Below are 16,198 nucleotides of genomic sequence, written 5' to 3'. Positions count from 1 at the left end.
GTTTTGAGCGACTTTTGTGGCCCATTGTGCCATTAGGTGGCGCTCATCTAATTTCTGCAAGGTCATGAGTCATTCCTTTAGGCTTTCCTCATCCCCCCATCTGTTCTGTACTGCTATCCGCAAGGTTGGCACAGTGTATTCTGCTGGCATCACTGCCTCTTGTCCATACATAAGTTGAAAAGGAGTGTGTGTCGTTGTTGCCTTGTACGTTGTCCGGTAGGCCCACAATATTGCAGGCACCCGCTCTTCCTAGTCCCCTTGCTCCACTCCACACGTCTTGTAGAGAATAGATACGAGTACTTTGTTGGTCGACTCCGCTTGGCCATTTGCCCTGGGATAGTATGGGCTAGACAATGCGTGGAATATCTTGAATTCTATTGTCATATTGCGTATCACTTGATTGACAAAATGTACCTCCCTATCACTTGTGATTTGCAGGGGTATTCCAAACCGGGTCACAATCTGTTCATAGAGAAACTTGGCGGTGCTCATGGCTATGTTGTCAGGTAAAGCTCTGGCCTCGGCCCACTTAGTGAGGTATTCTATGGCTACCACTATGTAGTGGCATCTATGCACCTTGCTGGTCCTAAGTGGTCCTATGAAATCAAGTCCCCATCTTTCGAACAATTCTTGTGGTTGGGATGAAAAAAGAGGCATGAAGTCTCGTTTGAGTGGCTTACCTGCCCTTTGGCATGTGTCGCAGCTTGTCACCCATTCCCTCGCATCTGCATAGAGTGTAGGCCACCAGAGCCCTGCTAACAAGATTTTCCGTGCCGTGGTATCCGGTCCCATATGTCCTCCCGCTATTCCTTCTTGAGATTCTCTTAGGACTCCAGGAATTTCTTCCTCTAGGACACCTCTCCGCAGGATACCGTCCGGCCCCAGCTTATATAGGAGTCCTTGGATCCGTTGGAACGTGGTGCTTTTTAGTGCTAGCTTCCTTCTCTCGCTTGGGGGCATGTCGCCTGGAAATGTTGCTGCAGAAAGATACTGCCCAAGTTTCTCGTACCAGGAAGGTAATACGGCTATCTTGAATAAGTGACCATCAGGGAAATCTTCGCTCACCCCTCCTTCCGCTGACTCCCCGGATTTTATTCTGGATAGGTGATCAGCCATTACGTGACTTTTCCTTGGTCGCACCACGACGTTGAAGGTGAATTCCTGAAGCAAGATCAACCATCGGCTTACCCGTCCTTGAATAACAGGTTTGTTCACCAAGTACATAAGTGCTTGGTGGTCCACGAAGAATGTGAATGGTGTGGCTAAAAGATAATGGCGGAACTTTTGTACTGCATATACCATTCCTAAGGCTTCCCTTTCTGTGGTGCTATAGTTTCTTTTTGCCTTCGACAGTAACCTACTAGCAAAATATATTGGGTGGTCAAAGCCTGAGGATCCAGGTTGTGTCAAGGTGGCTCCAATCGCAAAGTTAGAGGCGTCCACATGTACATGAAATTTGTTCTCCCAATTCGGGTATGCCAAAATGGATGCAGTTACCAATCTGGTTTTGAGTTCTTCGAACGCTTCCTTCTGTTCCTTGTTCCATACAAATGGTTCCCCTTTCCTTGTTAGGCGTTCAAGTGGAAGGGACACTTCGGCAAATCCTTTAATGAACCATCAATAGTACCCAACATGGCCGAGGAAGGATTTTATCCCTGTAACATCTACTGGGCTATCCATGTCGAGGATAACTCTGATCTTATCTGGGTCTGTTTTTAACCCTGCTTTACAAACTATGTGGCCGAGTAATCTCCCTTGTGGCACCAGGAACCAACATTTCTTGGGATTGAGTGCAAGTCTTGCTCGTCGGCACCGGTCCATGCATTCCCCCAGTATCCTCAAATGGTTCTCCTTATCACTATATATTGACCAGTCATCCAGAAAGGCTTTAAAGTTCCCTGTGGCTATTTTGTCAAAAATGTGGAGTATGATCCTCTGGAAAGTTGCTGGGGCGTTGCATAGCCCAAATGGCACATGGTTGTACGCAAAAACTCCATCTTCTACAACAAATGTGGTTTTGAGTTTGTCTTCCTCCGCGATGCTGATCTGGTTATAGCCGGAAAAGCTGTCCATGAAGGAGTAAATCTCATGCCCCGCTACTTCTTCCAGGATATTATCCGTAAATGGTATCGGGAACGGGTCCTTAATGGTTACAGCATTTAAGCTTCTGAAGTCTACGCAAATGCGGATCTGGTTTCCTTCCTTCTTCAGGGAAATAACAATGGGAGAAACCCATTCACTAGTTTGCACTCGGAAAATGATCCCAACCTCTAGCATTTTTTCTATCTCTTCTTGTACCTTGGCCGCATAGTTCTTATTCATACGATAGGGGCGTTTCCGCACAGGCCTTGCCCCCTCCATCAAAGGTATCCAATGTATGCATAGTTTTGGGGGTACTCCCTTCAGATCCTTAAAGTCCAAGCGAACACATCTTTATACTCCAAGAATATTTTAAATGCTGTCGTCTTTAGCACAGGGTCCCAGTCATCTCCAACCATTATTACTCTTGGGTCCTTGTCATCCCCCAGGTTGGTGCTCTGAACCTTTGGTTCCTCGTATTGTGCCACCTCTTTCTCAAATTGATGTGCCAGGGTTCTGTCTACCTCTGCCCCTCCTTCCTCGTATTCAGCAAATTGTGGCAGGTAGGTGTCATCGTTTTCCAACTTGAGGATTTCTAACACATTGCACTTTGGCTGGAAGATCTCATAGTCCTCCATCTGCCAGTGGAATAGTCCACTAAGAGAACTCGTCTCATCTTCTGAACAATTACCGAGGTGGAGTACCCCTTCTTCATTCGGCTCTATCTCGCCTTTTTCCCTTGCGGCATCCTCCTCTGAGCGAGAATCTGAGGCCACTTCTTGACTCACCTGCTGGTTCCGAAGGTCAATGACATATTTGTTCCCCTCACTTTCAATGGAAAGGGTATTTTTCTTCTAGTTATGGTCTGCTTTGGCCGTGATAAGCCATCCCCTTCCCAAGAGTGCATCATATCCCTTCCGCTCCAACGATATGACCATGAAATCTAAAAAGAAGTGTTGTGTCCCGATAGTTACCTTTTGGCCCATAAGCGTGCCCAATGGTTTGATGCCATGTTGATCGGCTCCTACGAGGTGGAAGGCAAGTGGCCAGAGCGTCGGCTTCCCCAAGGTTTTCTATGTCTCCTCAAGTAGCACGTTTATAGCAGACCCATCGTCTACAATGGTGTTAGTAAGCCTGAACCCGAGAATCTCCATTTCTACTACGGCTGGTGTCCTGCCTACCCCTATTGTCATCAACATAGGGTCATTGGTCTCCTTTGAGTGGTTCCTTTCTTCCATTTCCTCCCCGTGGCTCTGTGTCTTCCCCTCCTTCCTAGTCTCCTCCACTTGGTTTATAGCTATCCGCAGTTGTGGTAGTGTCTGCAATAGATCTACTACGCGGACCGGCACGGTGTTTGTAGCAGTTGTTTCATTATGGTTGCTTCGGACTCGGTTCGTATGGTGTTGGTGGTTTTGTGGGATACTGGCTTTCTCCGTTCCTCACTCATTTCCCTTTCTACTTCCTTTTGTGCCTCCTTTAGTCTTTCCTTTTCTGTACCTGGGTCAGGGTATATTAGTTTCCTTGTATGGGATCGGGTAATGGCCAGTACTTCTGGTTCTGGCCGTACTACCTCCAGCATGTTCACGCCTTTCTGCCTTGGACATTCCGCATCTTCGTGATTGCTCGACCCACACCATTTGCAGAGTAGTCCTCCTCCTTGCCCGACACCACTCTGGCAGTCGCGTGCAAAATGGCCCCATTCGTTACATTGTCGACATTGTATCATTGGTCTGCCTTTTGCATCGTATTGGATGCGACCCCGTGGGGTATTATTATTACTATTGTTGTTACTCCCCCTCCGACTGCTCCTATAGCCACCTGGTGATGTGTTTGAGTTTGTGTTCTTGGAGGGTGTAGTGGGTGGTGTTGCCTGTTCTTGAGTATATAGTACCTGGGCACTCCTTGCCTTCAAGTTGTAGGGGCATTCCTTAATAGCATGCCCCAACACTTGGCAGATGTCACAAAAAGCTTTCTTTGGACAATTGGTTTTTGTGTGTCCCTCCAGTTTGCACTCTGTGCACCAGAGGTCCCTGCTCTCCCTACTTTCTTCCTTTTGCGTCCGCATTTCCTGCATCATCCGTCTCATATCCTTCCGGAGTGCTTGTATCGTTCGTGACTCCTCCTCCCTTTCCTGATCATTACTATCTTCATCACTTGTGCGCTTCTTGCCCTTCGATGTCTTGTTCTCGCTTTCAATATCCGTGGCTCTATTGTAAGCGTCCATGAAAGTAGATGGAGGTACTACCTTCATCTATTTCCGCAGGGATGGTTGCAGACCCTCGATGAACCATCGCTTCTTCAACCCATCGACTGGCGTATTGTCCATTTTTTCCAATTAATTCTTTTAGTCTGCGGTAATAGGACCGTACGGTCTCAGTCTTGCCATGTTTAGTGTTGTATATTTCTGCGACGATCTCATCATCGTCCCTAAGTAGCCGAAACTCCTGCTCAAATGCCTTGGCGAGTTTTTTCCAGGTATCCTTTGAAGTGGTGGGCAGGTTCGTGTACCAGTCAATGGCAATTCCACGGAGGGTGGCCGGAAATGCTTTCAGCCAGTTATCCTCATCATCCTCGCCATTGGCCTGCCATATGGTGACACAAGTTTTACAGTGGCGAGCGGGATCCTCTGATCCAAGTCCGTTGAACCTGGGAAGTTTCTGTTTTTCGGGGTTGTGTGCCATCTTTCTCGTACTCCCTGCTTTACTTTGGGAATTGTTGATTGACTTGGTCGACGCGGTTGTTTGCTCCCAATTCTCACTACTTTCTATTCCCTGTGGGCTGTCGTGGCTCTTGTCTTGGTAGAGTTTCAGGCGCCTCTCCAGTTGCTCCTGGATGCGCAGGGACCTTCTCACTATGTCTTCGTGGCTCCCTTCTTCTTTCCTCTGGGGGTTGTCGGCTTCGATCTTTGTTGAGTGTATTTGGCATTAATTGTTGGAACTACGGTGCTTTCGTCGTTGAGTGGAGTCCCTCTGTTCTTCTTCCCTTCGGTTCCTTTCTCTATACTATTGAAGCACTTGCTGCCTCCGTTGCTCCCTCCGTGTGTTCTCTCGTTCCTCTTCACGTTCCAGGAGTACACGTGTCAACAACCGTGGAAGGCTACCCAAGAGATCGTGCACGACCTGGTTCGTGTTGAGTTCCACCCGTACCGTACCAGCCGAGACAGCGCTCAGTTCTGCTTCTCGCTGTACATACCGGTCCACGGAAACGTTCCACGCGTGAATCAGGTCTTGTGTCAACTGATCCTCCCTAGTTACTTCCGTATTATCCTCTACGTCACTGTCTATCACCAGGATGCTTTGGTTGAATGGACGACCCATTATACTTCCATCTCGCCAGCTTTCCCTCCTGAGACCTTCAGATTCGACTTAGGCAACGGCGCCAAAATGTTAGTAGCCTATGTCGGTTAGAACTCTAACCATAAATATATCGGGCTCACTGATGAGGAATTAAGTATAAGGTATTGCAGTCGTGAATCATACATCACAGAATATAAGCCAACGCACGCATTACAGAATATAAGCACTCATAGAATAGATGCATTGAGAGATGTATTTTTATTCATTCCAAAAACCCACACCTTCAAAGGTGCTACAAGGCTGCATATAAAGAGTCTGCAGTTGGTTGAGCCATCAACCGCCAACAACTACCAACTACCCACCCATATAACAACTTAATTATTACTATTACATTAATATAACTAGTTTTACGGCTTACACGAACCTAATGTAAAGAAGTTCTTATGATTGATGAAGATGTGGCAGATCCTTGTGCAAAGAATGGAGTCCCTTTGAAGCCAAATCGTTCCTCTCATGCAGCCGCCCTTGTTCTAGCATGAACTTCTGATATTAAGTCGTAGCAGCAATAATGAAGATCTTTAACAATGTCTTCTTTCAATGTATTTAAATCTGCAAAAGATATTCTTTGAAAACCCCTTGAAGATTCTGAAAGAAATGTAAATCTTATCCAATGAAGCACCAACTGGACCTCTGTATGAAGCCCACTATCAAGCAATGATTCAGCTGGTCTTTCACAGCCTCAAGATTGCATAAACACTGAAGAGATTTCGTTCTCCAATGCTGAAGTTGCTTGAAACCCTAGGTCTCAATGCACAACACCCAAAAACAAAGACAAATGGTCAACAGTAACGAGTTTGATTTGCTTTTTTGAAACCTTTTATAACCTCTCAACTCTTAAATGCCTTTAATTCCCTTTTGAAATCCACTTTAGGGTTTTATTAAAACTTTATAATAACTTTTTAAAAAGGTCGATCTTTTCGTTTGGTGCAAAACAAAATAATATAAAGTATATATATTAATAATCACTTATATCTCCCTTGCAATTGGTACTTTATATTATTCCTCATATTCACTTTACAATTTGACTTTATAATCATTAAATTTCCTTCTGTAATAAAGTCAAATAAAGTCATTAAATGCTCTCACTTTATAATTTGATTTTATGATATTAAATCCCCTTTAATTATAAAATCGCATGAAGTCAATATAATATTCCCTTAAAATAATTAATTATTATTAAAGTAACACTTTAATAATAATTAAATGTCATTGTTAGTTTTAGCAATTAGATTAGCAGTATAAAACAGGAAATCAGAATGCAAAGTAAATCATACGCATAACACACATGTACCTTGTGTTAGTTTTAGCAATCAGATTAGCAGTATAGAACAGAAAATCAGAATGCAAAGTAAATCATACGCATAACACACATGTACCCTGGGAAAACCTCCCTCTTGGAGGTGAAAAACCTAGCAACCACTATCTCAGAATGTATTATGTTAACCACAGAGTAGATTTACAATATAGCCTTCTAGGGCAGAAGCACACCTTATCTGAGATATAACAATTTGAAGAATCAAATCCCTGTAGCTCATTTGGCAGCCCAGATTTGAGTTCGCTGACTTTGTATGAGGTTTACTCAGCCTTGCAAGATGTTCGCTTAGTCTTGATAGGGTTCGCTGGGCTGTAACTCTACTTCGCTTGCTGAAGATTGCAGATTAGAACACAAGGGCAGATCGCTGACTAGTAGTTCGCTCACAACTGGAAGGAGTTTGCTGACCTCTAGATTATGTTCGCTGATCTTCCAATCAAGTTCGCTGACTTCTAATACTGATTCGCTAATCACTGAAGATAATTCGCTGATTACAAAAGGCAATTTGCTACTTAATGAAGATAGAGGATATTCGCTAAATGTGTATCTTCTGACCTCAAGTCACTTCCTTTATACATGCCTTTAACCCTTATGCCTAGGTTGGCCTTGGTGCCAAATTACAAATTCAATTTGCAAATTACATAGAACCTACCCCAAGTTACAAGTTACATATTCAATAGGTCCTGACCTATTGAATTACAAGTTATACAATGAATAGGTCTTGCCCCATAACCATTATAAGTTACATAAGTTGAGCGCCCAAATAGGACCTGCCCTTAACATTCACAAGTTACATTGATATCTATTTGGGCCCAGCCCAATTACAAGCTATCCAGATTGGGGCTCAGCCCTAAACATTAATCAATTATATCAATACAATTAATTTTAAGGCCAAGGGCCACATTAAAATTAATTATGCTAGGGATTCGACCTAGCTACATTTCAACAGTCATAACTCCGTTAATAACCATTATTTAATGATTCTGACTTCATCACTGGCTAGCCCACTGCTCCCACCGTCAATTTGGATGTCTTACTAAAAATAGTAAGGGTCCCTCTCTAACATCCACTGACTTACTATAAATAGTAAGTCCCTCAAAACGGAACTAGAAACCTCTGAATATCAATGCCTCAAAACAACTGAAAGATCTAGTGAGATAAACAATTACAACGACCACGTGAAGAGCTCCAAAACTGGACCCTCTAATCCACCATACTAGCCAAAATAATAGGCTAATCCCTCGAACTCTGATGCTCACAAAAATGGGGACATTACAATTGACTTTTCAAACAGTAACGCATTCTGATGGAAGTTTATGCACTTCCTCAACCCTTCCAGTAGCACATACTGATCTTCAAATAAAATTTTCAACATGATAGTCAAAAATAATTTTATGGCATGTTCTACCATGTTAGGAAACTTACTCATATGCTTGATAATTACCTCCTGGAAACACCTCCAAGACAATCTTTCTCTGCAAATCAAATAGTGTCTTGGATCTATAGCTAGAAGTGCACTGTCATTTGGCAACTTGAATTTGAGACTTCTGAGACATTTGCTAATGTAATGGGTTTGATTTTTTCTGTTCTTATGACTGTTATAACAATTGTTGCAACTTCTACCACAACAAATACATCTTTTGGAAAAAGATCTTCCATTCTTACTATACTGCTGAGATACATATCATGAGAATGCATAACCAAAGACCCAAATATTACCTCAACCTATGGGAAATCATTTTTAGCCTCCTGGATTGGTCTATAGGATCTAATATAGAGAAGTAGAGGAATCAAACAGCAGCAACATTCATTTCTTGGCACTTTGGTCTCCACAAGTTAAAACAACAACTTATTCTGAAGGAAGATGATGAACTCCTGAGAAACATCATTTGGCATATACTTGACACCCTTTTCTATTCCATATAAAGAGTTAGTGGCAAACGTATCAACAGCACAATCTAACATGATGGAAATACTTTTACCTTTATGGAAAATAAAAAAATGCCAATAAGTAATCATTCTGAAATAATCATCTACCACCATCATTTGTATTGCTACTTTTTGTGACCCATCACTCCCATAGTACCAAACCAAAAAGAGTCTTCTTTCAAAGTGATCTATCTCCATCACACATCTTTCATGAACCATAGGATATATGAAGTCTTTCAAGCATAACTAACAGGAAATTCCTCATCATACCTTGTGAATCCATCTTTCAAAACTTGGGACATGATGAAATAAGATTTATTGGGTTCCCATATTTGCATTGAAATCCAAACCATTCCTTTTCTTGAAGCACCACATTTCAAAGATAATGCACATGAGAAATATGGAATGCTAAGTATATAACATGAGATGATTACCATAACAAATTCCTTTAATGCTTCTTGTGATCAACCTCCTGAATGTCTTGGAAACTTATGACAAGACCCAATATGAAGAAGTCAGTCTCCCATACTGTTGACACTCTTTGTAGTTCATGCTGTTGATATACATAACTTTTCCCAAATGCTCCAAAATATCTACTAGAGTCTTGAAACCTAGAATGTTATCAGCAAAGATCATATCAAAAAGTAATACCTCATTCACCTTCAATTGGTAAGTCAAGCTAGGCATAAACTTGAACTTTATGTGCTCCTTGCAAATCAATAGGTAGCTTGATTGTAATGTCCCCTACTAGGAGGCTGCCTGTTTCCTAGTAATTAACATACATCATTATACGTCATTATGCCTTCAATTAGATCATTAATACTAAGGAACAATTAATATTCATTATACAAGTGATAATTACCATATTCTAGCCCTCAATCCTTACTCCTTTCCTAACTATCAACCCTCATAGAGGATGGGGAATTACTTGTTAGGGTGCTAGGAAACCACCTCCACAAATAGGCCCAAGGGTTTCAGGAACACTTGTCCATACCACCTCTTGGTGCTCACCTATTTTGGGATGGATTTACTCCGCCTTTCCCTTAACAAAACCAAACTACCCTCATGAGGGGCTATATAGAATGACTTGCCAGTCATTAATAATGATTTGCTCATCTGATGCCCTACAATAGTTGATATTATAAACTGACGGTATATTTATCTCCATGCTTTTTCCCCATCTCCTAACACTTCAAACAATCCTCTATATTATATATATATCGTTCAAAATGCCTTTTCATAGAAGAGAGACATTACTTTCCAAATCACACCTTTTCTCAATATGATAATTGCTGTCTTTTTAATATTTGTTTGTTAATAAACAAAGAGAGATGAAATCGCACCCCTTTATTAATTATGTCTTTCACTATAATGAATCGCCCTTGGGTCAGCATATTACTTGTGTCTTTTCCGTAACTGTCTTAATTATTGTATCTTATTTAATTGCCATTCTTTAATTGCTGCTGATTACTTAAACAACATGAAACTGTTCCTGTCCTTTTGATCACTGCTTAAGCTTTTAATAATGTTGCCATTCTTCATGAAATATGAATTGCCCTCCCAGCATTTGTCTTCTGTCTTCATTGAATAAAATCACTTACATCTGTATCCTTCACTTCTGCGATTCTCTGTAGTTGATTCACCTTTTTATTTTCTTTATGCTAATTAGCCCCTTCACAACACCAATATTCACACCAAGCAGTAATAGTGAGAAAGATGCCACAGCCACGTGAGCAGGTATAATTCACAAAACCAAGTTTGACAAATTATGAAAGCCACGATCCTCCAACATCCACTTATTTCAACGGCTCCTGTAATGTCTCTAGTTTTGGTATGTTCTGACCTGTAAGGTAATGTTCTTAGTGGGGGCATGACATTGATACCAACTCAAAATATATAGAAATATTGGTGTGTTCACTATCAATAACATGCTGAAATCTCCGCTCCACAAATGATTCTAGTAGCACATATCCAAAAATTCTCCTTTGCTGATTTGATGGTAGATAAATGATAGATTGAGGCTCACCTAAGAATAGCATAGCTTGCAATATTCTTAAACACCAAATAGCTTACTCTCCTACAAGCGTCCCCTGAAACACTATACTCTTCTATAAAAGGATTTGATAAATCAAAAATATAAAACTCAAAGCATGAATTGATTACCTCCATTTTATGTCAAAAAACACAAGTGTTGCATTTCAATGCATGTCAAAAATATGGATGATACGAGTTGAGTATGAAAGGTCTATCGAAAGATCTTTCAATCTCAAAAATCTTGCAACTCCTAGAACCATGATATAGAAGCCTCTACCAAACCTTTGTTCATTCCAAAAGATAAACAATATCTTTCCCTTCATCATTTCTTTATCTTTTCTTTATCTTTTGTAATGAGATAGTTTTCCAAAAACTATAGACACTGGACTTAAATAACCTTGTTAGCAAAGAACTCAAAACATATCTTACACTTGCTCAAGGTTATAATCAGCTTTCTATCTATCCAAGTGCATAGAATGGATATTTTTTTTGTGACTATGGCAGCAAACCTATCAATTATTTCAGCCTTCAAATGAATCTGAATGTTACCCCTGTGATTGATCAGAAAAGTAACCAGGGTCCCATACCAGCATGCATGAATAAGTCAAAACCATAGAAAAATGATTTGTATCACCCTTGGATAGATTGTCACCTGGATCCCATATACAAAGGCAATCTTGAATTGGGATTAATGAACTTATGTTCTCTATTCTGCAATTCACATCTTTGTTCCTATCTTCCTCTTTAGAACATTTTCCAAAATGATAGAAATATTGTAGAGACATGGTAGGATATATTAATTCATACCTAGGGCTGAAATAATGTAATAAACATGTTCATCCACCTTCATGAAAACATGCTCATTAATTTGGATCTCTTTTGGAATTTCCTCACATACCTGAAAAGCTTCCTAAAAAATATTTTCCTTTCCCTCAATTTTGGGTCTTCCTTAGCCATATTTGTATTGGCCGTCTCTTGTATATTCATTTCAAGTGTACCCATTATTGTTGTAGGTTCCTGAATAGTATTTTCTTCTTTGTTGATTTCAAGCATGTTTTCTTGGCATATAAAATCATTAGAAATTAATGATGCATACTGAAAGATTAAAGAATCTTTACCTTCTTGTTCTTTTTCTGTGATACTCTGCGACTCCTCCAACAATTCTTCCAGCTCCCTGATTTTTGCAACCTTATTCAACTGATCTTGTTCTTTCCTTCTCATGTGGCATTCACAAAATGGTATTTCAAATCTTTTCTTTGAAAGGTACTCAACAAAATTTTTGTAAACCTCTCCTTTTGGCATATCTTTTCCTGTAAGCTTTGCAAATTTGTAAAATGTAAGGGCTGCCTTAAAGTCTCTAGAGTTCATTAAATATTCATCAAATCAATGAGAGATTCTAGGCATTCCCAAACTCTTGAAAATAGATTTGAAAAATCCTTCCACGATCAACAACTTAGGAATCTGCAAGATGGCAAGATCTTCTTTCTTTTTACACAGTATTCAAAGAATTATGTAAACCGTTAGTTTGGCAGAATCAAGGCTCTGGTACCACTGTAATGTCCCTTATCAAATAAATTATCAGATCTAAAACTTTTTATAACTTCTTTAATTGAACTTTTCAAGTAAACAAAATTAATGCGGACTAGCTTTTAGGAATGGACATTGAAACACCTCAGAGTTGCAACAATCACAGAACTAATGTATTATGAAATCTCATTGATTTTTTCCATGGAAGTACATTATATTTGCTGTCATAGTCTGTTATAAATAGCAAAGTACATCTGCTACAAATTATCCAAAAACTATGAGCAAATATGAAGCCCGAAATGTTCTGCAAGCTCATAAACTATCAAGAAAACTTCCCCAAACTTACAACAAGGGTTTCTTATGATATACTGACTGATTTACAATGGAATAACAACCACCTACCACAAATCTGTCATAAATAACTGCAACAATTGAATACCCAAACCCCAAAGAACTCACAACCAACAAATTGCAAAACTAAAATCTCAAACTGTTCAGCACAATGATAATCTTTGAATGAGATTATACTAAGGCAATCCTTGACTTCTGTCTTAGATCACCTAGTAATCATCTGACTTCCGTCTTTAGATCACCTGGAAACTTTCAAACTCTCGTTCTATAGTCTCATTCTCCACTGGTTTATCAGCCACTAAAGAAACAAGCAAAAACTTTGATAAAATTTGCAACAAGAATGATAAAAAACAAAGCGAAATCCATGAACACATGAAATCACTTTCAAAACTCAAATTGGATGCCAAAATGCCACTCCCAAGGAAAGGAAAGGAAACTTTCCTTTTGCCAAGTGTCTCAACTTTACCAAAATTGCCAATTACCATTGAAGCCAACAATGATTCCAAGTGAAGTTTCCCAAATCTCCACACCAAAAGGTGGGAAGACATTTAAATTAAATATCTTTTGAGAAGAAAATAAATTTATAATTTAGCCAAAGATACCCAAAGATGCCAAGGAAACTTTCCAAAAACCAATGCCACCAAATAGGACATCAATTTAATATTTATTTGTTTGATAAATGTGATTTGTATCAAAACAAATACTTATTAAATTAATATTTATTTTTTTCAAACTGTTTTATGAACCCGACTTACTATTTCTGGATAGTGTGGATGTACTATTTTTAGGAAGTTTCTATTTTTGGAAAAAGGGGATGTGAGAGTAGAAATATTCCATGAGACTAGGGGTGGAATTCTTGTTCACCCAGTAATCACAAGGGAACTCAAAGAAAGGTAATCATGTTAGCTTTGGAATTTGTCAGGAGGCAAATGACCTAGTGATGGTGTGTTGAACCATAGTTCCTCCATATTAGCGGATGTTTCACATTATCTTCTATTTACAAATTTACAAAATTTGAAAATTTTGCTTCTTGTTTGGACCTTTTAAATGTAGATCTGAGTCAGTTTCCACTATAGGGCTAAATTAAAGCTTCAAGGCCATGGTGGCCTTCTTGTTTGGTCGAAGGGCACAACCTCTGCAATCAAGCTCAAATTAAAAGCTTTGAGGCCATGGTGACCTTCATGGTGTGTCTCATTTGTCATCATTTTATCACTTTTAATTAAGCTCCAAGTCCTTCCAAAAATATAAATGTTGAGTTAGTTAAACCATAATTTAAATCTGCCTTGAAATGCATGCCATTGTGTTGGAAAAAAATTGGTGATCCAGTCTGACTTGGATTGTCAATGGTGGGGAATGGCGATTAATTGTGATTTTTTGCATATTACTGCAACTATGCTTCAAATAAATTGGAGATAATATCCTTCTATAAAATTTTCTTTATGAAACTATATAATGTTTTTCAACACAGTTTCATCCAGGGAAAAACATTACAAAGACTTTGCATTGTGGGAGCTCTAATCTTTGATACTATTCATTTAACAACTTTCTAGTATTTGATTTTTGTGGGTTTTAGTCATTGGTGATTTAATAGGCAATGAAGAATCATTCATAAACTATGATACAATTTGAATATAAATTCCATAGATAAACTTATTTGTAATTTCTTCTTTGCTTGATTTTGTCCTATAAAAAGTTTTTAGGACCTTGCATGTGCTGCTTGAATCTGATATAGATAATGAAAAGATTCTTTCTTGCCAATGCCATGAACTGATTTGTGCTGATTACTTGTGTGGTTGTTCCACAATGTGTATTTATCAGTGTTACAAGGTGGAAACACGTTTCCACCTTGTTGGTTCATGTTTCATCATTTACCGAACATTAGAATAAAATATCCAAGGATACTCTACCCTCTCTTGAACAAAATCACTACGTGTGCCAAGATTGCAAATAAAGTCCACACAACGACTCCAAGGTTTATATGTGCAAATGGGCGACTTTGTGTTGGATAGCTACCTTGGTTATGCATGCTGAAATAAAAGGGGGACTTACGCTTGGCTCGTTCAATTCACAATGAAGGTCTATACAATTAAGCTCTACGATAAGAACCATGTAAACTCCAAAATAATAGAATTAATCACCATCAATTTGAACAATGCATCACTTATTACTTTGGCAGTCATAAACAATAATTTGCTTATCTTATCATGTTTTGCAACATGCTCCCATGATTTACAAATGAGGGGCGAGCTCAATTTATAGGCTCCCCAATTACAATTCAATGGCCAAGATTGATTTCAAATCAACGATCGGGATTACAAAATAAAACCCTAATTAGGGTTTGCTACAACTAGCTACCCCTCAACCAATGAGAAAATTACATTTGAGGACACTTGTCCTTCTTGCTAAATATAAACCAATAATAAAATAGAAGGTTGTTGCATTGTGAAGTGTGCCTTCTAGAAGCTTCTAGATAAGTCTGGTTCATTGAACCTATACATGTTGACTTGAAACAATTTGATTGTTGAATATCTTTTTAAAATTCTCCAATTTTTGTCGAGAAATTTTTTAAGTATGGAAATTTGTTTGGAATACCATTCTTGTTGCCATCTGATTCTGATTGGGAGCTTGTCTTTAATTCTTGAAGAGATGAAATCCTTCAAGAAGTTGCCCCGATTGCTTCAATAGGTCTGGGATTGTAGATGAAATCTCCCAAGAAGTCTGATATTTTTTTTATATTTTCACCAAGTTTGAGGACTTTTCTTTCTTGATGCCTTGGAATTCTTTCATGTGCCCTGAATTTGGAGAAGAACTCCTGTGTGCCTACGCCACAATGGAGGAAATCAAAACTTTCTTAGTGAAGCATTTCCCATACTTAGCCTATTCAATTTCATTTTGTGACACCTTCGTGTGAACCTTCCAACACCTAGCCGAGATTTTGGCCATCTCTATGCTCGAATGAACTTTGCTTGTGGATTTGACCTCAATTCTGAATTTGGCTTGTGCTAAGTAGGACAAACTCCACCCTTGAACAAGGTTTTTTATTCATTTCCTCTTTACTTTTCCTCTTTATTCTTCTTCTTTCTTCCCATTTTCTCTCCAACACTTAGTCAAAATGTAATTCTTTTGTTGTGGAAAATTCCACACTTAGCCATTTTTTTATTTTTTATTCTGGCAAATTCCAACACTTGGGTCGAACTTCGGAAATTCCTTTCCTTCCCTGGGTAGGTGAATGTGTTGCCAAAGAGTCTTTAGAAATTCGCGTGTTCAAAATTTTTCAAATTAAGTGTTGGAAAAAATATAAAAATATTTTAGGTGTCGAGCTTTATTTTCCAACCCTTTCAATCTTGTTTGATTTTTCAATGGTGGATCTCATGCTTCTTGGCCAATTTGTTTGTTCCTCTAGCCATTTTCCTCTTTCATGGCAAATTTGGTCTCTTGCTAGGCCGAATTGGTTATCTTGTCATCATTTTCTAGTCATGGTGGACTTTGCACATGTTTGGACATAGTAACTTTGTGCCATTTTACCTTGCTACCTTCAATTTCCCCTAGGCGAACTTTGTAGATGTCTGGTCATGTGTAGGTTGATTGGCCAACTTCTCTAGGTGTTCGG

Source organism: Cryptomeria japonica, chromosome 5 (genome assembly GCF_030272615.1).
Source record: "Cryptomeria japonica chromosome 5, Sugi_1.0, whole genome shotgun sequence".
NCBI lineage: Eukaryota > Viridiplantae > Streptophyta > Pinopsida > Cupressales > Cupressaceae > Cryptomeria > Cryptomeria japonica.
Note: the sequence above shows the minus strand (reverse complement) of the source record.